Below are 26472 nucleotides of genomic sequence, written 5' to 3'. Positions count from 1 at the left end.
GAGAATCCTAATGAGGACACTGAAACAGTGCTCTATCACAAGAAGATTTGCCAACAGACAAAAAAAAAAATGAGGGCAAGACAAAAGGAGAAGTTTCAGGAGCCTTTCCACCACATCCCAAACATGTTTTATTTTCTTAAACTAAGTGCAAGTGCTGATTTTTTGCAGAGGAAAATGAGATTTTTCCTCCCCCACAAATATATGGTATGAATCCCTCTTTAGCAACACTTCTTATTAATGCTCTTTTATGGATACTTTGCAAAGGGATAATAATCAATAAATGATGCACATTGCAGCATGAACAGTATGTGTGTTACAAAGAGCTAAAAAATCTAAAAATCGCAAGGTAGGATAGCTATAAACAACCTAACTGCTGAATTATGTAACTATTTAAAGCCATTCATAAACCAATTCTTGATCATTTATTAAACCCTCAGGTATGTTTACGTTACATATTTTTATTAATAGAGCTGTATAGTTCCTATGGCTACAGCAATCAAAGTTATTTCTCTTAAAATTAGAGGGTAGGGAAGAAGAGGTAGAGAATCACTCCATGAGGTACTCACAATGCATGACATTAGCAAACAACCACTTTGAGAAAGCTACTGCCATATAAATATTAACTAGAAAATGACACATATCAAAACAGAGGAAAAGGGACAATAGCTAATCCATAGAGTATGTTGGAAAATCCTAAAACCCGTGTGTTGGCAGGCTGTCAAGGGGAGAGAGGGGCGAATTCCTGAGATGGGAAGCTTTCTAATAGGAAAACCCCATAACCTCCCATGGAAAGCTTCATCTCAGGAGCAAACAGCCAGTTGTATGTCCCACAACTTAGTATGGAGTGAGAGGCTGTGTCTTAGATAACAGGTCCCAGACCTGCTAGGATTTAAAGATAATCACCAACAGCTTGAGTTGCACCTGGATGAGAACAGGAAACTAGTGCAGAAACATGAGCACAAGCTTTATCCTCTCTCAGAAGCTCACCTCACAGATGGGAGTGCTCTGTAATAGCTGTAAATTCCTCAAAGATTGGCTTTAATTAGAGCCTAACCTTGCCGTGAGAAGGATGGAGGGCCATTACACACTGCAGGAGTGATCCCAGTCTCCTGCCTAGCTGTAGACAATGAAAAGCGCTATTGCTTACTGCTGCTACTCCAGATTGCAAGGGCAGTGACGGACTTTAAAGAAAGCCAAGACTGCAGAACTTCATCATGGTGACAACAACACTTACACAACATAAGAAGGATCAGAATTCCTACAATCGTCCCAAGCTGGCCTACCCTAATTCCTCTCTGGCAAAACACCACAGGCGTTTAAACTCCTTCCTCATTCATGGTCACAAGATTTTTATCATGCAATATAAAGACTACAGTAATGCAAGAGCCACATCTTATGGACACTTAGGTTACCTCTGTACTAAAAAAATGCATCAGTACTTTCTGTTCCCAATTCTGCACCCTAACTGCATCCCAGCTACACCAGGGCTGGCTCATCCATGCACCAGTCCCATCTTCCACATCCTGGTTTCAAGGCATGGATACCTCAGGTGGAAAGCCCATAAAGAAAAAATGCCCTCCAGCAGGCACCCTCTCTGAATGACAGCCATGGTAGCATGAGAAAGCATCCCCTAGCTTGCCTCAGCCCATCGGTATAGACATTGCTGGTGATGCTGTCCTATTCCACTAGCACTTCTCCACAGCTAGAAGCTGGTTTATTACTATAAGGTATACAGAGTGATTTCCCAGTCTGCGTTTTTGAAGCCCGCAGAATGCAACAGTAAGAGATTTAGGAATAAAACCAAAGCTAAACACCAAACGCATAAACTATCTACTTTTCAACTGGGGATGTGCTAACCTGCACCCAGTCCTGTGCCCTCCGAGATGCTAAATCAGCTTCCATTCCCAGAAGGAATGAATCACGCCCCAGCTCTACACATAGGTTCAAATGTCTCTCTGAGCAAAAAAAAGCACACTGCTGCTTTATCCGTGTTGAATCACAGACTGTTCACTCTCAGCTAGATCCTTATCTGGTCACAAAGTAATGGCCAAATTCAACTCTGGGCACATAAACTTGATTTAGTGTAACTGTGAGATCGTAATTTTATTCAGGGAAAATACTAAGGGTGGAGAATTTCTCTTAAGAAAAGAAGATAAAAATCAAAATGTTAGTTTAATGACTTTGCAGTTTAAACTCTTCCTCAGAGTTTCCTGACAACTGTTTCTAGTTCCAACAACAAAAACAAAGATGAAGAGGAGCTGCATGAAAATTTGGAAAGGAGAATCTCTAGAAAAGCTGAGTGGTTGCCCAATTATAACACATATTTGAACAAATGGAAGTATATGCCTACTTCTCACATGTACAAATTATGTGTAAGCAAAAATAGAGCTCCAGGTACCTTATGGACATAACCAGCAAACCTTGGGTGAAAAAACAGTAAAATGAGAAGGGAAGTTAGTGACTCACTGTGGGTCTGATTCAGAACTGATTCACTAACATGGAAACTGCCTCCCAGTTACCATTGGTAGGGCTGGAACTGGCTCTTCCTGAGGTCCTTTTACTAGCCGTTCACATTACGATGCTGCAGTGAGATAGCTGAGCCCCAGAGGTATGCTTATCTCTGCTCCAGGGATGATTGTCTCCAGCAGAAGGATGAAGCGGACAGCTGTGGGGATAAGTTCTTTAACTTCTGCAGCCAGATTAGTCTGTGCTTTCACCGTGAATTACTCCATCCTATAAAGAAGACATACCCACTTTGGTTTCTCTCAGAAACTCACCATTTGTTCTTTCTTCCTACTGTCTTCCAGTGGTAATCAAAGTATTTCATATATGGGATGTACAGAGTTGCTCTGTGTACATGGAAAATGAGTTGGAATCCAACAGCTTCAGCGGAATGAGTAAGGAAGAAGAAAATCTTTGCACTTAGTCTATCACAATGTAAACAAACTGAAGAAAGCATGCATATCCAAAAATCAAACGAAAGCACAAGCACACTTCAGTGAAAATGGAGACACAGACAAAAATCAACATATTCATAGACAGATGCTTCGAGCACTTGCTGAGGTTTTTCCACAGCATTTGTCTGACAGTTACCCTGCAAATGAAAATTTACCCAGCGTATTCATGGTCCCTTTCTCTGCCCTGTCATTGCATCCTAGGGATCACAAGACCCAGGGCTGCATCAGCAGCAAATATTTGAGCTAATTAGGGAACACACTGGAAAAATTAAAGTTTTTCTTCCATTATTCTACCTAAACATTTCCAAACACAAACCTTTTACAATGGTAATTAGTGACTGCTTTACGATGTGTTTTCCAGCAAGAATGTGTCCTCCCTCTGTAGTCAAAACTATTAAGGAAAAAAATAATACAATGGTTTCAATTTCAAATGTATCATTTTAAATGCATGCACAGATCCGGTTTTACTTTTTTATCCTTTCAAACTTTTGTGAGTTTTCCGAGGCGCACCAAGGAGCAAAGTACTGAAGGCAGCTTTGCTGTATATCTCTGCCATCTAGTGGGCCTATCTTTGAGAACGGGACTCCAACATCAGAATAAGAGCTCTGGTTATACTCTTCATTTCATTTTTAACAGAAAGTTAAAGCTTATTTCAGTTCACAGCTCCTATTGTGCTGCATAGGTCTTCAAAGTAAAGAAGAAATTGCAGGTAATATGGTGGTATATGTGTGCTCGTATCACAGTAATGAGATTATTTACTCACTTTGCACAACTGCTATACCTATAAATTACCCACAGGAGAATGGTCTTTTTTTTTCATTGAGAAGACTTTTTCTTTCTGTGAAAGCAAAGTTCTGTGCGTTAGAAAATCAGTGATATTAAGACATAATTAACAGTCACAGACTTCATTACTTGCCTGTGACATTTGCATGAAATGAGCTTCAACGGCTCGTACAAAAGCAGTCATTATAGTGACTGCTGCTTCTTTCAGTTGCTTGTGATAAGCTTTCCATGAGGACTTGATTATGAAAAGCTTCTGACAATGACAGTGATTTAGAAAGGACAAGATGTGCCACAACATTATAAAGAGTGGATATGTCTGAGCTGCAGAGGAGAGGTCATGTTCACTGGAAGAAACACCACGGTGGCACCGCTAGCCTGCTTTGAGTATCCAGGCTAAGTCAGACCTCTCTGTCCCAGAATTGACAGCGTAGGTCTGAATAAACAAAGATTTGAGAGAGGCCAACGTTTCAGAGGCAGCTATACAAGCGAACGGTAGATCTTGGGAGAAGGGGTAGAATCTGAGAAGCGGGCTGATAACATATAACAGCAATAAATGTAATAGCCATAGCCCACTACCACAGCCCAGACTGTATCTTCATTTCTTTTATGCTCCAGACTTCTGGGAGGTATTACACAGTCCCGTATATGGCTGAAAGTAATTTACAAGCTTGTGGCAAGGGCCAAAATCAAGTAAACCTATATCAGACAGAGTGCTCCTAACAGGGAACCTCATAAAGGTATATTGGAAAAAAAAAAAAAAGTCGTTCAGCATATTACAAAGCCCATTCTCTAAGGAGGTCATTGAAGTCAAATAAATTTCATAGGTCTTTCCTATGCAATAATTTAGGTGCAGTTAATATGCCCCAGAATACCAATAACAGCTAGATGCAGCGGTCATTTATTAACATTTTATCAATAGGATCTTTATGAGATGCAGGCTCCTTCTTCAAGATCCACCCCATGCCAACAACTCAGAACATCAATACCATACAGAAACCCACCTCAGTGCAATCATCTGTTTCAGACAGCTGACTGAGCAATATGAAGTTAGCAAATGTCTTTGGGAGATACTCAACCTTCTGCCTCCATCTCAAGCCAAAACTAACTCCAGACTTGCTGGGAGAAGGAAAAGGCTGCCTTCCCCCAACCACGAGAGGTTTTCACGTGAGGTACAATAGCATCATGTTTCTTCTGAATAGTAACACAGTTCAGCTTAATGCTTGTTTCTACCTTGCCTGGGGTTCATCACTTCAGTAAAACAATGATGTTTTTTGTTCTGCATACCCTGGACCCAACAGAGCTTGCTGATACTTCACCACACAGGATGCAAGCAGATCTAAAATTAGTTTAACAAAACACATAATTGGTTAATTGACTATATCCCCGTACGTAACATGGATTTTACTACTATTTCAACTGGGGTGGCTTTTCAAAGAACTTGAGATAATATTATTTGAGTACACAAGAGAAAAATATCGCCACACAACTGAATACAGAAAAGTCAAGCTCACTTGTTGAAAAATCTCAACTCGCAGCAGTGGAGCGTGAAAGTCTAAAGGCCTCATACCATCAGCTGATGAGTGCTCCGTTGTTCCAGGCTAGAAAGGTCCAGGAGATTTCCCTTAAGGTCCATCTACATAAAAAATATTCAGAGCAGCCATGCTGGGGAGTGCTGCCAATCCCACCACTTCAATAACCAGCTGAGAAAAATGACATTCAGAAATCACAGAGATCATAATGGAGAATTCTGTTTTAAAAGTCAGTAAGGTGATCGATCCAGCTGGACAAAACATTTGAGACAACCAAACAAGATTTAGCCCGGAGATCTAAACTGCCACTCTTCTACACTAATCATTTAGCATTTACCAGTTTTCATCTGTAAATGTTAAGACAGTTTTCTCAGTGTTCAGAAATCCTGCTTACAGCTTTTAAGTAATACTTTTCAGTTAAATGTGGCACTTCGCTTATAAAAACATCACCTCCACTCTATCCCCCCAGCGATTTCCAGCGAGCTGCTACATCTTGTTTCCTCCAAACTACAATCATCCTCCACCCCCGCCTACCACACATTAGGAGCCAGATATAGATATCAAATATGGGGCATAATGGGCATTAAATGAAGACCTCCCAGCTGTCTCCTGACAGTTTCATTGCATAATGGTGACCTTTGCATGCCTTGTTCACAACATAAAGAAAATAAAAAAAAAAAAGCAAAACTATACAATTCCGGACTGCAGATAAAAAAATTGAAAGAAAAAGTCCTATGATATATTTGGGGGGCAGGGTGGGATCTTCACTTATTTGCATGTAAGGATGGCCTTATTAGGACTGCTTTGATGCTTCCTAAAGGCATCATATTTTATTTCTTAATAGTCATTCTTGCCTTCCTTCTCACTGAAAAGTGATAGTTCACTTTGAAAGCAGAGATTTATACTGCAGACTCTTCATTTAAACCTTATGTAAAGAAATAAAATCTTTATGTCCACACATATTTGAGCTCCTACCTTCATGCATTTATAGCGTGTTACATTTCCCAGCTTTCCCATATTTAATGTTTTACAGCCTGTTCTCCAGATTCAGGTAGTAAAAGGCTTGAAGGCCAGAAAGCAGAAAGCAGGCAGCAGCTCACTATTTTAATTAGGAATGGACCAACACAGAAATCTCTGAACTATTCAGTTGTACAGAGATACCAGCAAAACCTCTCACTAGAGTAAGAGTAATCTGATCTATGACTTCTACCAAAACATTTTAGTTTAGAGTTTAAAATCCTTTAAATGGATCCTTGTTGAGCCATGTGTTGTCTCATCAGTATTTAGAAATATCACCATAGGAAAAAAAGAAGAGCAAAAAGAAGGAACCATACACTAAGTAGAAAAAAGTCAGGATAAGGAAAAATAAATATTCCTACATTTTAAGAAGGCTTCACTCCCACCTCCTCAGATCTGCATCTCCCAGCCAAGACACATGACATTTTTTGCGGGTGGCAGCACAGTTGTATTGGTATTTTAGCTTGCACCTGACAAGCATTTGCCCATGCGTTTGGAAGAAGAATTTGTTCATAAAAGGCAGTTGTCAAAAAGAACTTATTAACAATATTTCACATTTTGTGAAGTCTGATCTTGCTTTACACAGCCTTCCCCCTTGCACTTTCTGTGTGCTCCACTCTTCCTCCCCCTGCCATATTTCCTAAAAGGCAAAACTGAAGATAGGAAAATATCATCAGTTGGGGACCTCAAGACAACCGTCCTATACCCTTCCCTTTCTCCAGAGGACGACTAAATATCACTCTGCGATACACTTCAGATGTTCATCTAATCCAGAAGTGCCATCTGTCCCAAAATAACCCACAAGGTCTATCACACAGCCACCTGAGGGCAAACCTCACTGGTACTTCCCACATTATTGGATACATGGCAGGAATGTCCTCCAGCGGGTACGCACGTGGCTCACCAAATGACAGGCTTGCAGGTCCCCCAGCACCCCACAGTGCACATCTTGAAGAAAAACTGGGAAAGTGGGCACCACAACCTGGGGCTTGTCCGTGAATTAATGGCTCAGAAAGCTGGAAGGCAGGAGCTGACAGAAGCTGTATGGATTATTTTGGCAAGCTTCGTCTGGCCCACAGCCTGCAGGCTACTCCTTAAAATACTTTGCTGAAGTTTTCCTTTAGTCGTTCCATGTAAATCAGGATTTCCAAACCTCTTAGACCTGTAGCTATCCTCACAGTTCTCTCTCTTATTCTCCCATTTATTTCTTTTCCTTTTTTTTTTTAAATTTTTTTTAATTTTTTTTTATTTACATCATTAAAACTTGGTGCCCCAAAGCATGGAGTGCAACACTACCACTGATGCCTCACGAGCGCTCAGGCGACCACTGCAATTACTGTTCACAAGTTATTCTTTCAAATACTTCTCAGAACAAGGTTCCTCCTCTGCAACAGCTTAACAATGCTGACTCCTGCTCAGTCTGCAATCCCCTCCAATTCCTAGATCTTCCTCTGTGCTACTGCTCACCAAAACATTACACATGCTCATGCAGAAGATTTATGCATTAAGCTTCATTTCTTATGTAAATTCCTCCAGTTCATACAGAAAGCCTGAAGCCATAAAGCTGGGATGAAATCTCAAATAGCTGAGATTCCAGGTGTGACTAGTAGCACTGGCTGTCTCTAAGCGTCAGCTCAGCTCTTCTTCACCGTGCACACTGCAGTCCTGAGCTTTTGCTATCCTGGGCTGTGGGAGCGGGAGAGAACAGGATACCTCATTCCCTAACCCTTCCATCCAAGGTTCCCTTGTAATGGAAATCAGGGGATACAGACCATCAGGAAAAAGAGTCCCAACGTGCAATTAGGATATAGGCCTGCTGTCCTCTGGGAAGTGGGGTGCTCCACGGGCCCGCGTTTTAGACATTACCAGCCAGGCTATCCACTAATGCTATCAGTAGAATCATCCAGGGCTTCCAACTTAGCACAGAGTACCTTGTTTCAGTCAAAAGCGCTTTCTGAAATAACACAAGTAATCAAAAGAGGTAACTGGAGCAATTATAAATATAATGAAATAACACAGACTACAGCACAGAGAACATAAGCAGTGCTACACGTTCACTTCCATGTTGTGCTTCATGATACAGTATCTGCGGACACACAATGTTAAATTAATAGCAATACAGTCAAAAACACCACCAAGATTACAATAACAATTGAGAAAGTTCATTTTTCCACTTCTATTTCCTCAGTTCACCCAGAGTTCCACTTGCCAGTATGAAACCAGCACAGAGCAGGTATTTCACAGTGAGAACAGAAAGGTCTGTTCAAAAGACAAGACCAACCTGACCCACAAGGGTGGAAAGGATGTGCTGCTGCAGGCACAAGGCCCCTTCACTTCATGGGCATAAGACAGCTTCTTGGGCTAAGGTACAGATTTGATGAGTCTCAGATAACTCCCTAATAGTTCAACAAAAAACAAAACAAAACAAAAAAAAAAGATACAGACAGTAAAAATGAATTGCTCTGCTACATGAACTCTATCCCTACATGCATGCCTCTCAAAATCTTAAAAAACCCACAAAACCCACCTATGTTTAACTAGCCTTTGCCTAAAACAAGCTCCATTCTCTCCCCATTCTCTCCCCAACATTTTGTTACCATCCAAATGTAATTACTTCCCCCAAGGACTAAGGCTAAGCTCTGAAAGTCATCCTCCCTGACTCTTCAATCACACTGATCGGTACTACATAAAATAGCAACGGCATAAACAAATGTCACAGGTGAAGTGAGCTACAGAACTAGAAAAGTACAGAAAAAAGGCACAATAAAATGAAAGGCTAATGGGCAAATAAATCCTAATCTGACACCTTGCGCCTCTTTAATCTTTTAGCACAGACTGAAGGTAAGAAGGTAAAATACTAAGAACCACCCACAGCTCAGTATCTTGAAGTCTGACTGACTGAAGTCTTTGTTTAGATACCTCTTGGCCAGAACACCATTCCCCACTCTCTGAGCCTAGACTCTGATAGACAGAATTATATCTTATTTCCAAACAGTTATTTTAGGAGGATGGAGGGATTTGTCCTGTATGGACTTACTCTGATACAAATCCTTACCTCTGATTGCAATAAAAACTCTCTGTGGTGACTTTTGACCAAGCAAACTTCTGGAAGAAGGCTTTCAGAATTACAAGCCTCCTTTCCCATACCCTGCTTCAATAAGAGCAAATGGAGGAGAGCAGAAATGCTTCTGGAACAAACTGGCTTTATGTACTCCATGTATTTTGGCTTTGGATTTCTTTGCAAAATTGAAAGAGGTAAGTTTTCATGTAAATGCTTATACGTTTGGAGGCAACAACTTACCGCAGCTTGAGGCATGGTCAGCTGTGGATTTGAGCAGACTGACAAATTTTCTTTAATTGAAACTCACATTGACTCCTATACCATGAATTATTACAGAGATGCAAGAAGCCATGGAATCCAAGGGAGATGCTGCCCGGGAAGTACAGGGAGGAGATGGGTTCTGGCACCTTTCACTAAAAGCAGTGAGCGAGCTGTGCTTTAGCTGCTTCCTCTGAAGGGGAAGCACAGCACACATCCCCGCCTGTCAGGCTCAGAAGTGAAACCCTTCTCTTTGAAAGCACACATGCTCCAGGGAGTCTGATGGAAAAATCTCTCCATCAAACCAATACCCGTGAGTTTCCAAGGAGTCCCAAACCTCAACGGTCTGTCAGAAATGATGCCTAGTTATTGCTAAGCTTTTCTAGAAAGATGCAGAGAGCCAGCTGTATGTCTTTGGCAACAATCACTGAACCACAGCAAAGGCTTGCCTTTTTTTATGGAGTATTTATATTAATATTGTCGCTGCTGTTCTCTTCCAAAAGTTCAATTTGCAATGGTGTCTCAATCTCAGCTTAAAAAAAAAGAAGAAAGAACACGTAAATCTGTATCATGTGATGCACTAACCCATCACATGAAACCTCTCTCCGCATGACGAGCTGTCGGAGACATACCGTTATATACACACAATAAAATCTGTGGGAAACTGGGATCCAGAGAAGCGTTTATTTAGTTTACAAAGTTGGAAACTTTGTCTTTATTCAGCTGAGGTTTTACTCAGACTAATGTACCCTCAACTCAACAAACAGACTTACACATATTCCCCTGTATAAATTTCTACAACTAAGCTACAATTACTACATGTAACTACACACGTTGGAATGACCAAAGCAAATTTTACACAGAGAACAGCTACTGTGTGCAGAGTAAAACACTAGATTCTTATAATCAAGAAAAGCCAGACCTGCAAAGCCAGAAAGGCAAACCATCTTCAGAAGCTATTCGTTCACAAACATATGTAAAATGAAGAATGGAAAATCGTTGTTGTGCATGACTACAGCGCTCAGCTCAAGAATACAGACCGACGACTTCAGTGAACACTGCTTCACTGGCATCGGTGTATGCATGTGCACGCGCATACACAGAGTGCCAGCTCTACGTACAAAAATCAGAACGCCATTCGGCATGCTGCAATGCCATCAGTAGGTACAAGAAGGCTATAGAGATTGCTAGATCAACTGTAACAATAAACTACAATGAACAGCAGCAGCAGAAGTTGCCAGGAAATTCTAATTAAAAGTACATTTTGACCAAAAAAGCAGAAAAAAATATATGTTAATTTCTAAGAGAAAACAGGCTTTCCATTCTCCAGTGCCTTTTACCAGCAAGTGTTGGATTTAGCAACAAACATATTTATGTTCAGACCCCACACTATTAAGAACATTACCAAAACCTTTATAGTCCTAATATCATATGACTGCCCTAAAACTTGCTGCCTATCCCATTATGTGTTACAGGAGTCCACAAAGTTACAATCTGAGGGTAGGGGTCCAAAATCCAGGTTTTCCTTTGATTTTTGAGAAAAGCAGGCCTTCCAACCATGGCCTTCAAATTCCTATGAAAAAAATCTGTTGGAATTTCATAAGAGAGAATAAAATAGAAGTCCTTTAAAATTCTATATGAACTAATCCTTTGGAATAGATAATTTATTAGAATTATAAAATAATTGCTGTAAAAATCTGTAGAATTAAAAACTGAGCATCTGTTCTATGTAACTTTAATTGTCATACAGAACTGGAGAAGCAGCACATCTTTTCTTGTTCATTTTTATAGGTTGGTTCATAATTCATGTAGAAAGGTTATCATTTTCTATTAAATGCCACATCACTTTTTCATACAGGAGTCTTATTCTTTTCTCCCTGCTAATGTCTTATTTGAGGAGGGGAATGTAGTCTGCAGCCAAGTCTCCATTATTTGCTTTGGACAGTCAGTTTTGCAGCTGAGCCCATAAGGTTTCTCCATATAATTATAAAGCATGTCTGAATATTTCAGTGGTGGGTGGACAATTACATATGTCAAAACTTTCCTTCCAGATAATAACAAAACTGCATGGATAGCAAAACTGTTATATGAACCTTCAAATTAAATACCCAACATCATATCAATTCTTCATCTGAAATACCCTGCTGGGCAGCACACATGGAAATTACCTTATGTGAAAGAAAGAGCTATTCAGCAGGGCAAGTATTAGCACTATCTGGCATAAAAATCTTTGGCATAGGGTTTAGGTCAAGAAAGAATAAACAATGGCACAAGAAAACCTCCCAGCTGAATATGCTAATGCTAGTTAGAGAAAGTAAAAGGTGAAAACTCCCTCCAAGATCTTTTATTCTTCAGATAACGTATGAATCACCTGACAAAATTCAATTTCAGCCATTAATCCAGAAGCATTATCTCAAGGATCATTAAAAAAGCATCATCCTGACTCAGAAAGTGTAATTTTCCCTTCAATCACCTCATGTACCTACATTAGCTTTGAACCCTCTGTTTCCTACTTTCTGTGATTTTATTATAATACTACATACATTTACTTTCTGTCCATTTTTTTCATGGTGACAGTAGTCCCCTCTGCTGCATATAGAGCAAAATGGATGATCACTGGCAAAAAGGGCTTTCAAAAATGCACTTGGACATGAGCAACAGGAAACTGTACTGACACCTAACCAAACTAAAGATTCCTAACAAAGTAAAACGCTCATGAGGTAGGATGTCTGATGCCCTCCACAATAACTTCCGGACAGCTCTTCCAAAATGTAATCTCTCTTTTAAAGCTTAATAGTTCTGTAAACAAAAAGCAGTTTATGATTGTTTCTGTATGTATCAAGATGTGTTTGGCATTGCAGTTTGCAAAAGAGAATTTCCTGTTTACAAGCTCATATTCTTTCCTGAATTTGAATGCATACTTGAACAAAACACTTCCACACGGCTCCTCATCTTATTTGAAGTGAGAAAGTATTTTGATGAGCATTTTTCCTTTAAGTGAACCATAATATTGCAACAGTTTGACCCCTTTGTTTCTTAAAAAATAAGAAGAAATAGAAGTATTGACAAATGAATAACAGAATTTGGCTATTACAACATAATACATGGATATAAACAACTTTATAGATCTGAGAAGTCCCATTTAGTTCAACAAGGCAACTCTACCACAGTTGGCCACGTGTAAATGCAGCAAACCCAAAGCCTTTGTTTGTCAGGTTTTCTCAACAGCTGTTACGCATCCTTCGCGTAAGTCTTTTTGTTGTATTTATAATAATCCATACGTTATTTTAGACAAAAGACTCATGAAATTATGCAGAGACATTAATTTACCTTAATTTCCTGTTTCTAACATATCCAAAAAACAGTCTTTTTTTCCCTACTTTTATTTACCATATGGTCATGGAAGAACATGCATTAGTTATGTTCTCACTAGAAAATCATGTAAGTTCAAAGTTAAAATGTGTTATAGTCATGAACCTGAGTATTTATTTCTGTAAAGGAAAGGTGCCAAAGTCACAAGGATAGAAATTAAGGTGAAGTGCACAAATATGCTGCAAGGAGTATGACTGCGTCGTCCACGCACCACTTAAAACATTGACCTGGAGCTGTTCCTGAGAGCCACCAGAGAACTCAGTCCCCGCATCATCGATATCCAGGCTTCTGTGTTAAGACTGCCTAAATTCCTAGTTTATTTACCTGAAACCAGTCTAACTCTGCTGGCTTCAACTGCATGAATTCTGACTTATATCAGAATAAAGGATTTATTATCAGGTTTACAATAACACACAGGATGTAAACTAGCCGCAAGACAATCACATACCCTCGGTCACTAGTAACCTCTTTTACTACCATGCTAGAGTCTACACATTGCTACATACATAATATTCAGGTCCAAAGTCAGCATATTCAGAAAAGTGCTGTATTTACTTACATGGACATTGTATCACCCAAAACAGCTACCAGGTATAGAGCCTGTTATTTCGTCAGTTATGGATTTGTAGTCTTAGAAACCTGTTTCATAAAACCGTTAAAAATTACAGTGATGTTTGCCAAATGATGGTAAGCTTGATTTAATATTTATATTTTAAAGAATGTAACAGCTCAGCCTCAGAGGCGTTCCAGAAAACAGTCACTGGGCTAAGGCTCAACTGAGTAATTTTCTGTAGTGCAGAAGGGTTTTTGGACATACTTCCAATAGCACTTCTTCTAACGGTCCTTAACTCCGAAAAGCAAATCATTTTTGTATTTGCAAACTAATAATTTTACTGAATAAGTATTTTTATGTAAAATATATCCAAGTTCTGTGGGTGCTATAATAGAAGTAACAGCCACTGACCTGAAAGCTTCATTTATATATTGTAGGCAGAATCCCGATCTGATATGTATTGTACTTCTGAACCCAATGTGGCAAGGCTGCATAAGCAACAGTAAAGCTAGTCAAAGCACAGTAGGGGCAGCACAACTCGGCTCTGTTAGGACTGGGTTGACCGGTCTCACTTCTTCATATAAGTAGGCTTATGACTGTAAACCTAAGGTTTGTCGTCCCCTTGAATCTAACATACTCAGTTACAAAACATCTATTGCCAGGAGGCTTGAACTTGCTCCACAGGATCCATAACTCCACTAAGAAATACTTAAAGGTCTGAAAATTGAAAACTGATGAAAAACCCCATAATGATTGGGCTCGGGTAGGACTAGTTGCTCAGTACTTAGGGAGCGTAATCCCTAATCACTTACCTTAGGTATTCAACAGCCATGAAGCTCCATTAGATCAACCACATCTCATTCTTATGTACCTTTAGATGGGATGTGCTGAGAGGAATCTGCTGTGGGAAGCACAGTTCAAATCCCATATGGAGGCAAGTAGAGCCGCAGCCCGAGAATGGTAGGCAGAGCAAGCCAATTTAGTATCTTAAAATACACACATGTTTGGCAATCAGATTGTACATTAACATTTTCAGGTGCAATTTCTTTTGCTTTGCAAATACCTTGGTAACTACAGTAAAACCTCAAGAGCACTTGGAATACGCCACATCTGAGTGCAGGAAGCAGAGCTGAGAACCCATCTTCCTGACTGGGCTAATCCTGTGTTAACACGCTCGTGGAGGATGCAGCAACAAGGGGAACCTGTGGCTGATGTTCTCTAACATTTTAATTGCATTGATATAAATTGAAGATCTTCACCTTTTCTCTGCAAGATACGGTGCCTTCATTCCAGATGTTCCTACGTGGAATGAGCAGAAAGGATACTCTGCAAATTTGCTGTTTTAACTTGACAAGCGTTCATTTTGCAAGGGGCTGGAGCAGTAAAGATGCAGTTCCTAACAGATGTTTGCTACTATCAATCAAACTGTTCTTTTTCTGAGATGTGGTAGCTGACTTTCATGAGCAGTCTTAGCCCATTTCACCGCAGGGTACCACAGGCTGCTTTAAACTGCATCATCTGAGCAGTGGAAAGTCTTTTACGCAGCTACAAACTATCAATGTCTGACAACAGCCGTGGTCTTAACAATGTCAAACAGGTCAAAACCTAGCTTACATGAAATCAATCAGGATTTAGAAAACAGAAATGAAACCATAATTTCTCAAAAAGTTGATCTAATAGAGATACTTGATTTGTAAATAATCAATTCATGTATCTATTCAAGAGGATAAGGCTCCCGGCAAGATGCAGCTCTAACAACTGCTTTGCTTTAGACTGTAAGTTGTGCTTTCATGCAAGAATCTAATTGTCAGAGCACTTACAATGTGGGAGACCCAAGTCGTTCTTTTTTACATCTGCCACCACCCAGGAGAATGATCTAACCACCAGACTCCAGAAAGGGCATTCTTCAGCTTTTTTGTTGAATCACTTCCAGGTTTTCCTGTAAAATACGAGACTCACTGGTCCAGAAAAAAGCATACAACAGACCATGTTTCTAAAATCTAATAGTTATGTCACTTAGTAAGAAAGGGACAGCCTGGGTTCTAGTTCCAAGTCTTGGCCTGTATTTCACATCATCGCGTAAAATATATAAACACTACCTAATTCCTTCCACCACTTTTGCTTTAAAAGAAAAGAACGATCTCTGTTCAGTTTTTTGAGAAAAAAGGTATTTTCAGAAACACTCACTGGATGTGCACCCACTCAAGTCATCAGGCTTCCTCCTCAGCCTAAATCTCAGAGTGTGATTAGAACTGGACAGAGTACTTTTGCCTTCAGCATCTTTCTATTAACTACCTTGAAGCATCTCCTTGCTCAACATGTTCCCCTTCTGAAACAGCTCCTTCACTGCACGCCTCCCCTGGACACCGGAGGCACTCAGCATTGGGATTCTGACCCTTTGTGGTCAGACACTCAAAGGTTACAACCCTCACCCCTATAGCAGATCTCTGCTACTTATCAAACATATATAAAATTATACATATTTCTTTTCTGGGTTAAGTATAGGTGGCCCGTCCAAAAAGTCTTTTGCACTCTCCAGAAAATAAAACAAACATGCACATTTTTGAGCAGCCAGGCTCTGGAAGCCTACTTTCCTCTAGGTATGTACCTTCTGACTTTTTCTCCTGCCTCTTGTTCCCTACGATTTCCCTCCTCTTCCAGCCATCTTATCAGACGGGCTTATCAGATGGGGAAGCAGCAGTTGCTCATCACTGTAGCTGTGGTGATCAGCCAGGCAGCAAGATATCCTTGTGCTATGACTGCTTCCACCATGACAAAGAGGGTTTCCTGCCTTCTCTTGGTGGAAGCATTCACTTGGAGCCCTCATCCTTACCAGCTACTGTTTCTCATCATACATCCAGCAACATTAAGAGCTCTAAACCATGAACTCTTGCCAGATTGAGCTGAATTAACCAGCAGATTCAAAAGTAATGCACAAATATATATGTATGGACAGAGACTTTAACTTCTATATACTCAGGCTTAATATTTAATAAGGAGGTTAGGCTGGGGTGGAGGAAGAGAGGAATATGAATTAAGCAAATACCTGGACATTTCTAAAGTCTGTATTCAGCCAGCATTTACACTGTAACCCTCTAGAGCACACACTCAAGAAACCATCAACTCAACAGCCAGGTCTCTGCAGACAGAGACTATGTCTATGTTAACAAACTAAACAGGGCCAGGGAACAAGCCCAAGTCCCGACGTCTTGTCCAGGCTGCTAAAATCTCAGCAGTGCTACATGACACCACCTTGGTCTGAGCACCCAAGCACTCTGCAAGACAACACTCAGCTGTAAGCCTGAACAAGGAACACTTTCCCAGTGGTACTTTGGATGCAGACACTCTCTTCTATGAGGGTGACTTTAGCTGTACTGACGCAAGCCAGGCTGGGCCAGTTGGCTTCAGGACCAGAAAACAATCCCTGAGGCTTTATATTTACTATGTAGAAGTAGCCAGAGAAACCGAGACGACATCATGTGTTAATGTTGGCCCAGCTTCTTGTTCACGCAGCGTGGATGGATAAGTCATGGGGAGAGCACAGCTTCGTCCACCACTAGAGCCCTTTGGCTCTTCCCAAGCAAGCTGCTCTGGGCCCGCATTACCGTGCGGACAGACAGCATTCCAGTTCCAGGAACTCAGTGTTCCCAGATCCCGAGCTGATGTGCTCACAGTAAAACGTGCATTCAAAATATCCCTCTTAGACAATGATCTAATGTTTTTCCAAAATACAGGGGCTGCTAAATCTTTTTTTTTTTCCCCAATCCTTCTGTGAAAAAGTGGGATTCAAAAAATTGTAAAACAACATTAATAGGGCCCCATAAACAGCAATTTCTGTTGCATATAGGAGTTAAAGTTCAATCAGTGTTCAGTGACTTCAGTCATGAACTGGAAGACAGGAGTAGTAACAGGAGTTACTCAGAGATCCTTAGCCCTCGACTTGAACCTTTCTTCCCCCCACATTTCACATCTGCACGGAGCTGGCAAAGTATGCAGAAACACACAACCCCCCAAATATTTCTATAAATACCAATACACATACATATACATGTATTAATGTGTTTACACAATAGGTGTACTTGTATCTACCCAGTTTCTTAAACATATGCTGAGTATAAATGCCTAAGTACATAGATGAGTTCTTAAGTTTGTTTAGACATATGCTCATACACACATACACAATACAGATAAAATACATTAAATACTGGTTGGGAAGCAGTTCATGACATACACCCTGAAATATTTTGGCAAAGGCACTCTTAAGGATGAAATTGGAATAGTGATCTGCTAGACAAGTACCTAGAAGCGTTGGCCTGGCTTTGTGTTTCCCCCGTGCTAGCCTGTACCACACACATGTACGTACGTACATAAAACCTCTCACGAAAGCCAACATGAGCTTTGAGCAAACTTCAATACAGAAGCACCCCTTAATGAGCATTTCAGCAAAAATAAAGCATGTTTTGGATCATTTCTATGAGTGACAGAATAACCACTCTAGCTAGCATGATGAATTCTACTTTGATTCCTCCTGGATTTAAAAAAAAAACAAAAAAACCCCAAAACACCAACTTTCACAGACTAAAAAGTAGAACGTAGGGTCAGGTAATCACCTTCTCCAGCACTAAATCACATATTCAGAAATGAAAAGAATGGACCATATTTCAATACCTTCCAGCTTTGCTCAATAGTAACCATTTTTTAAAGCTGACCTTTTCTTTAGTCTTCAAGCTCCTATTCCCAATATACTTCATATATTATACAGATGAACTCAGGAGCATGTTGGTCTTCTGGAAGTCTCCATCTCCAAACTCCATCTAGCCTGATACCAGGTTAGAACTGGAAATACTTCCCCCTCCTTGATTGCACACAGATTTGTACTCTGTGGCATACTCGCTATAAGGACAGTGAAACCAATTCCCTTCCCTGCAGATGAATGCCTAGCTTTAAAATTTGGGTCCACTCATTCACCCCTGCTATAAGGTCTCTTCTCCTTTCCTCGCACACCCTGGGCTCCAGCTGTCATACACACAGCACTGTCAGTATTGAAAGTTTTAACATTAGTGTCAGTGACAGCATTAACCTGGTTATTAAATGTTAAGGTCAATACCTCTGGCTTCGTTCTTATCCGCCCCACCAGGCTGCAATTTTATTAGCATGATTTTTAACTCTCAGTTATATACAGTTCCACTGACTGTGAGCCTAAAAGGCAATACCTTTCCAAAAGTCCTCTTATTTAATTATCATTGACTGAAAACAGCAGAGAACTATTCCTACAATTACTTTCCCACAAAACGCAGCCCAAACACTTTATCAGCAAACTCTTTAGTCAGTGGCAACAATTTCTGTAAGACGGATGAAATCTACTGTTTTCTGTAACTCTGTGTTTACAAACTTTTGAAATACATCCTAAATGCCCCTTTCCAGTCTCTACAATAAGGCAATAAGCTAAATAACAAAGTTCCTTAGGAAATTAAGTAATTCAAAAGTATGGCACCGTGATCATGCATATGCAACATATTGAAAAGAAAATAAAAAGGGCTATATTCCTGTTTAAAAATAAATAAATAAATAAAAGGGCATAAACCAAAACCTCCCAACCATTTTGAAATAAAACTGATGATAGCTGACTGTACAGAATTTAATTTTCTAACACAGCATTTTTATTTGAGACTTTTAATCAGAAAATTGTAAGGCTGGGGGAGAAGCAGCTGGGTATTTCAGAACAGGAAGGAGAAGGCATATAAATTAACCAGCTGGCACAGTCCTAACTATAGTATCACGAACAGTGCTGTTATAATATTATTGCTGCAGGTTAATGTGATCCTTTATATAGCCTTTTTTTCTTCCACAGTAGCCCATTTTCAAGAAGTAAAATGGTTTCATTTGAATTGCAAATCCCAACACATATATAGTTTTATTCTTTTGGAGCAGGATGAGTGACAGTGGTATATTAGAGTTAACAAACCCTACCCACTTTTAAATACATTTCTGGTATTGAAAGCTAACAGAGCTGAAAACTGAATGGGTAAAGGCTCTGCTCTGGCATTCATTCCTTTATTGGAGCCTTGAAAGGACCGTATGGAGGGAACCTGATAGAAATTTCGTGTCGCTGCTAAATAGAACTCAGTCCAAGGTAGAAAAATAAAAGGTTAGGTCTGCTGTCTTTTGTAACATTTCATTCCTGGGGGCCAGTGCTTTCAAAACTGAAGCTAGGGGCTGTGCAGCCTGTTTGATTCAACCAGTCCCTCAGTTTAATGGACTACAGGCCTCACAAAATTGCTGAACCAAACCTTTTGAAAGATTCTGTGCCTCCTGTACACAAATCCATTAGTATGGGTGGCAATGCCAGAAGATAAAAAAAAACCAAACCTGCAGTAAAATGTACAGTGTGAGGGAGATAACAGTCTCCTTCCAACAGTTCTGCATTTGCACAGCCATTTTTAAGTCTTCTATGGAAGCTTAACCTACATATCGCCATAAGCAATTTGTCCCCTACCTATATTGAAGCCCAGTTTATTAGACAGAATTTGAGGCACACTGGAAATGTAGGAAATGGCAGGGTTGCACACTAGCAAGAAGAATCTTACTATCCTTTCCATATAAAAGATTTGGATAGGGTGCAGTGGCCTCATAGTTGGGCTGGTCAATCAAGCATTACACGGACAAGCATTACATGGACAAAAAACCCCGAAGAGATATGCAAGCACGTATGTAGGAAGGACAAATCAAATGTATGGCATGTTCAAGAGGACAAATGGGACCTAGATCAAAGCTGTGCTGAGGTGCTCTGTAAGAGGAAAATCTTTGCAGTACTTATCCTGTACCAAGCAGGAATTAAAGGCAGAATTGGTCAGTAACACCCTCAATGTGCTTCCATAATTTAAGGAAGAAGTTAGCAGTTGCACAATTGTACTAATTGTACAAATATTCCCATTTAAATTCTTCTGTAATCAAGCTACTCGTCTGCTGAAAGTAACAAGAAGTAGAGCACTCCATACCATGGGCATGCAGAGTCTAACACGATGTGTCCCAACAAAGATGTTTCATGTTTTCCCAGTTAATCTTCCATTCAGCCATTGTACTTTGTTTGAAGTGCTGTGAGAAAAGCAAGTTACCCATACGCCCTTCAGGCTGCTGCAGCTGCAGCACTGAGGAGTGAGACAAAGCGACCACTCTGCAGCCATGAGACGGCAGAGACCGGCATCTGTTTGAGCCTGGTAACTCATTCTGCCATTTCAGCTCCAGTGATTAACAGACAACAGATTTAAAATCAAAAATGGAAGAAGTCATACAAGCGAGAGTCCTATAAAAAGAACAAGTCACACACAGGAATAGCCATTAATGTAAATATACGTGACGTTAGCTTAATTGAAGAGTGCCTGATCTCATGAAGTTCTGGCATTCATTTCAACAGGTTTCAGGTCTTGATCATAAACAAGGAAATCTTTTATATTAATTCCTGTTTCTGTAAGACCAACACCTGTAAAATTCTTTGAATCTTTTGCAGTCCATGTTAACTCACATGCTGGACACAAACTTAGACACTAACATTTTTAATGCTCTCATCCACTCCCAGCACGTGCACACTAGAGACACACACAAGCCAAGTATCTACCTTGCCAAAGTAGATCAGAAGACAGCCTTACTGCATGTAAAAGGTAAATATGTTATTCTGCATTTATTCTACCAACTACTGTAATAATCACTCTCTTGGGAGCCCATCTCCCTAAGTGAAGACCAAGAACACTTCAGGAATCAATTTCTAAGATAAGGTGAAGGCATATATTCAGTCGTGGGTGGACATTTACCTTTCTTTACGATAGGCTTTCTATCCTGAAGTAGAGCAGTGGCTTTGTTTACTTCATCAACCTTAGATCCAGAGGGAAAGCCAAGAAAAATGTTGCTAGCTTGCTACTGCAAATGCTGCGCGGACAATAGGTTTTTCATACATCACTTCCTTTATGCATTGTCTCCATTTTGTAGTTTGTGGGTTTCCAAGAGATGAGTGACAGATGTAGCAAGTAGTTTTAGCTGCCAAAACAAATGTCGGTCACTCCACTTATTATCCAAAAATCTTTGACTAAACAGATCCAGGATGTTAGTGCAAGGTGAAATTCTGCTCTACATAATGTATTGTAGGTTTTGAAATACCTAAAAAAGACAGTCTGAACGTGAAAATCACTTCTAAAAAAATTGATTTTGAACCTGTCTCTTTGGAAGCACAGATTGCAGAACTTAAGAGACAGAAAAGACCTTTCAAGAAATTGACTTTTTTGCTAATGAAGATCATTCCTTCCAGCACACTTACCCTAATATACAGTATTTTCCAATTTATGTTTATGGAACAATTTGGATAAAATTCACAGAAAGATCTGTAATCGATATATCGGATCACACATTTCCTCATAGTCTCCCTGACCTTTCCCATTTTCATTATTCAACTCTGTTAAAATATCCTTTCATTTTAAAATATGCTTTAATTTTACTAGTTACTGATTAAGATTGAACATAGATTGACATGGTTAAGCAAGCAAGCATTATCGGGCCACCAGTACAAAGCTAGTCCTTTCGAATTACACAGGCCCAGTTGGGGAGAAGCTAAAAGTAAAGCCAAAACCACGTGGAAACAGAGAGCACCAAATTCATTATGCTCCTCACCAACACTGATATGCAGGTGGAAGCAGAGACCGAGAAACCTCCAAGCCACATCTGATCCCAAAATCTAATGAGAAGAAGAATCTTTGAGTTTTCCTCCAGCTGTGGAGGAAGAAGCTATTATCTCTCTCCATGAAACTGGTAACTGAAAAAAAGAAAATATATTAGTTTTCCGTCAGAGGTGATTGTGCAATGGGTTTGGATTTTGATGGTAAAACTAGCCAAGGAAAACCAAATTATTTTCATATATTCATTTATTTACCTACTAGGGACACGTAAAAGGAGGAAATACTACCTTCCAATTGGTCTGATTACTTTCCACTTGTAGTGCAGTTTGCCTCCCTTTTGCCTCCTAAGCAAGCAAAAGCTGTCTGTCATGTAACCCTGAAAAAAGGGGCTATTTTTCACTGTTGATCAGACATGTTATATACAATCTGATGATAATTCAGGCTGTTCCATGAGGATTAAAGATTACAGATAGTGGTACAATAGTAACAAAACCAGCTGGTATAATGGAAGGATTTCCACACAGGAAAGATTTCTAACAACATGCAAAATACGCAGCTCACCACTTGCATTCATCTTATTCCCTGCCAACAAAATTGCAATGAAATCTGGAAAAGTCGGCATGCTGTAAACATTGCTTCCATCATTCAAGCCAGAACCCTGGGAATTCTTTTTCTGTGATGCTTCACAAAAACAAATATTGAGGGAAATCAGAGATTTTTAACAAGTCTGCTTCAAAGTATTGAACAATCGGCCTCTCATTTTGGCTCTTCACTCTAATTCCTAGTCTGACAAGTGTATCTGGTGAATTAATGCTGGATATGTGAACAATAAACACTCTAGGCCTTTTCTATTGCTTCAGTGATGCAAAGCTTAATTAGATGGTTAACTAGGCATATGGCTACTTTGCATCATTGTAGGAGCAGAAAACATCTGACGTGCACACTGCTCCTAGAAATTTAAAAGCAATGTAATTGTTGGAAGTTAATCTTCCTAGATGCCAATAGCAAATGGCTGGGGTTCTAGAAACGTGGAGAACACGACAGGTTTTTCATTATTTCTTGTAACTATCAACAGTTGTAAGCAGAAGACTGAATATACACAGTGACTTTTTTATTGTAGACCCATCAATAAGTCAGACTCAAACAACAGAAACACACTGAGTGAAAACCAACTATTTTAGATCAGTACTTGGGTCAGATAACCACTCCAGTAGTTATCACTTTTTGAAAGTAAATTCCAACTTTGAAAACTGATGGCAACCACAGTAAATAATGCTGCAATATCAGCAAATGTAAAACCAAATGAACAAAGCCTGAAAGCTTCAGAATAAAATTTTTAAAGGTTAACACTGTTCATTTGCATGATGAAAAACAATGTTTTTCAAAAAAATAATCACCAGGAGACTAACAAAACAGAGCAGTTCTTTAAGAGAGTATGGCTGATCCTTTTTATCACTTGACATTGTAATCTAAAGGAACATGGTCTTCTCTAATGTATTCATTATTTAAATTTATTCACCAAATAGGTTTTATAAAAGATACTTGGTCTACTGGTAATTTACAATCAAATCTCAGCAAACATTAAATATTCAGAACTCAAGCTCTTTTGAACACTGAATTTGTGTGCTTTGCTTCTGTTTTTTCTCTGATGAAAAATAATATTTAAAATTTCATTTCCCATTCCGATTCACTTGCCTACAAACTTGAAATTCATGTTTATTGATATTTTAGTGCCGTCTTTTTCAATTATCCTAGTCAGAGAATGTTCCAGCCCTCATGTTTGTTTGCTAAGAGAGTCACAGGAATTGAAAACAAAGGAGAATATGAAAAAGGAGCTTAACCTTTGAGTGCCTGTGTATCAAAGTTGTCTAGTCACAAGCAACACCATTTTTAAAATTTTGGAAACCACAGGCATATCCAGAGAGCTGGAAAGACACATTAAGGCACCTAGGCGTTGGTTCATGAGAAAGGACCTGCATTCCACATTTTTAACATAGACTATAAAATTCAACCCAACTTCTGTCTCTTCCTTATTAACTTTTATTATTTTAATAATAACAATCAGACTGCTGTCATTTAGCTACCTGCATTAGTGCTTCTGGGGGAGCTTTCTATACGCGTAAGAATGTAATGAGCATAAGTCACACAGGCTTTATACCACCCAAGGTTTGTTTCTGCCAAATTAGTAAGATTACACTACTCGAACTATGCATAATCTCCCTCATTAGACGATGAAGAGGCTGGCAGCGGAGTCCCACACAGTGTTCTACTGTCATAGCTGAGTATTTCGTGCAATGCACTATATTTCATCTATCCTGGCACAAGTCATTTATCAAAACTGATGCATATTCCAAACCAGAGCAGAAGAGCCAAATACATGCATTTGGCCAAGTTTGCAGGTTCCAAATTGATTTCATTCATCTCAGTACACATTTTTTCCTAGATCCGTGTTATTTTACAAGGCTTGGAATACTTTTTTCCCCCTGTTAATAATGTCATTTGAAAACTAAAATAACCTATTTCCTCTTCCTTCATCAAGCTTTATAAACTCAGGTCTTCCTTCAAGTACTGCTGTTAAAAATACATCCGACTCAATTGTTTGGATTGCTGGTCCTTAAACACATTTTCTTAAACAATCAAATTACTCAGTTTTTCTACTTACCTTAACAACCTGTACTAATGAGTCCACTGCAAAAGATAAACTGGATTGCTACTTCAACCACCAGCTTTTTACATTCTGCAGCTGTCATTCTTATAGTATTGCAGGCATTGCAGAAATAGTTGTGATTTGGAAAGGGCTGGGCTAAAGTAAAAAAAGAAAGTGCTCAAAGAAAAATAGAGATTGCAAATTATTTCTTTTAAACCTTTGAAATGAAATCACTTGATATCAAGAAACAACTAATGGTGGTATATAAAAGGACTCCCTGTTTTTTGAACCAACTTTTAACTCCAGGGAATTCAACTCTCTCTAATACAAGGCTATCAGCAAGTAATGCAGCCCAATAGAAGAAGATTCCTGGAATGAATAGCTGGGGCTAAAGTCTCATGAAATGAGCCCATAAGATCTTTCAGGCAAGGACCACAGATAAGACATCTACAGATTACAGTATGGATAGTACTTCAGCATTTACCTGTACCTATTTGCTTTCTATGACACTAGAACAAGACATTAAAACAATCATACAAGCAGCATCCCTCTGCAGACTCTACAAAGTCTACATCCCCTTTCAACGTCACTGCACATTGCAACCACTAATTTAAAAACATTTTTCTTTCTTTCAAAATTACACAGTGAATAATTGGCTTTAGCCAACTCTTGTCTTCATTATAAAGTGGCTCCTGCCACTTCCTCTCAGTGGGAAGTGATCCATGTGAGATGAAGGCTCCAATTCACGTTTTTAAAATAACATTTCTCCCCTTTAACGTGAAGTGATCCTCAATCATTTCATGTAGATGAAAGAGGAAGTTGAAACCTATTCCAGCTTTTTATTCTCTTTCCTATAATTAGCATTTACCTATCCCAGCTGACGTGTCTTACATGCAAAATTCAGAGTGGTCTGACATGAATGAACAAGTCTACCTTGTAAGAGAGCTGTATGTAATATGTAAGAGAAATAGTGCTAGCTTCCTCCCTGGAAAAGCAGAATCTGTAACACAGAGTAAGGAAAATTTTATTTCAGTGGAAATGAAAAGAAATAAATTTTATGTGGGAAAAGAGAGGATTGGTTCCTAAATTTAAAGAGTGCAGTGTGAACAGCATAAGGCCACCCTGCACTGAAAAAATAGTAAAAACTTCAAGAATTAAGGTGTCTAGTTAGAAGTACCTACATCTAAACATCTTAAAAGGAAAAGTGCCAGTGTGAAGCAGGATTTGGATTCAGAAAAAAGGCATTGTAGGGATCAGTGCAGTAACACACCCCTGCAGCAGGAAAGAGCGGGAAAAGGTTAAGAGGAAAACAAAACTAAGAGCGTAGCAGCAATTCCCCAAGGACACAACGTGACCAAACATTCACAAGAGCCATAAGAAGTAACTCACACTGTCACAACAAGCACAGCCTGTTCTGTTCTTCGTCAGTTCCCACTGCCGAGACAGAGATACCACGGCCACCCGCTCGGGACTCTGCCATTTTTACCCCAGTCCCCCACCGTCAGTAGTCCAGCTGTGACAAGTGACTCTCACCTGACATTTGGGATAAAAACCCACAGGCCGGGGGCTCCCTCGGGTGGTGCAAGTAAGCACAGATCCAGCCACTCCTGAGGAGCTACCTACAGCAGCCGT

The sequence above is a fragment of the Egretta garzetta genome, unplaced genomic scaffold, assembly GCF_000687185.1.
Source record: "Egretta garzetta isolate BGI_Z169 unplaced genomic scaffold, ASM68718v1 scaffold467, whole genome shotgun sequence".
Taxonomy (NCBI): domain Eukaryota; kingdom Metazoa; phylum Chordata; class Aves; order Pelecaniformes; family Ardeidae; genus Egretta; species Egretta garzetta.
This window is presented reverse-complemented; position numbering follows the sequence as displayed.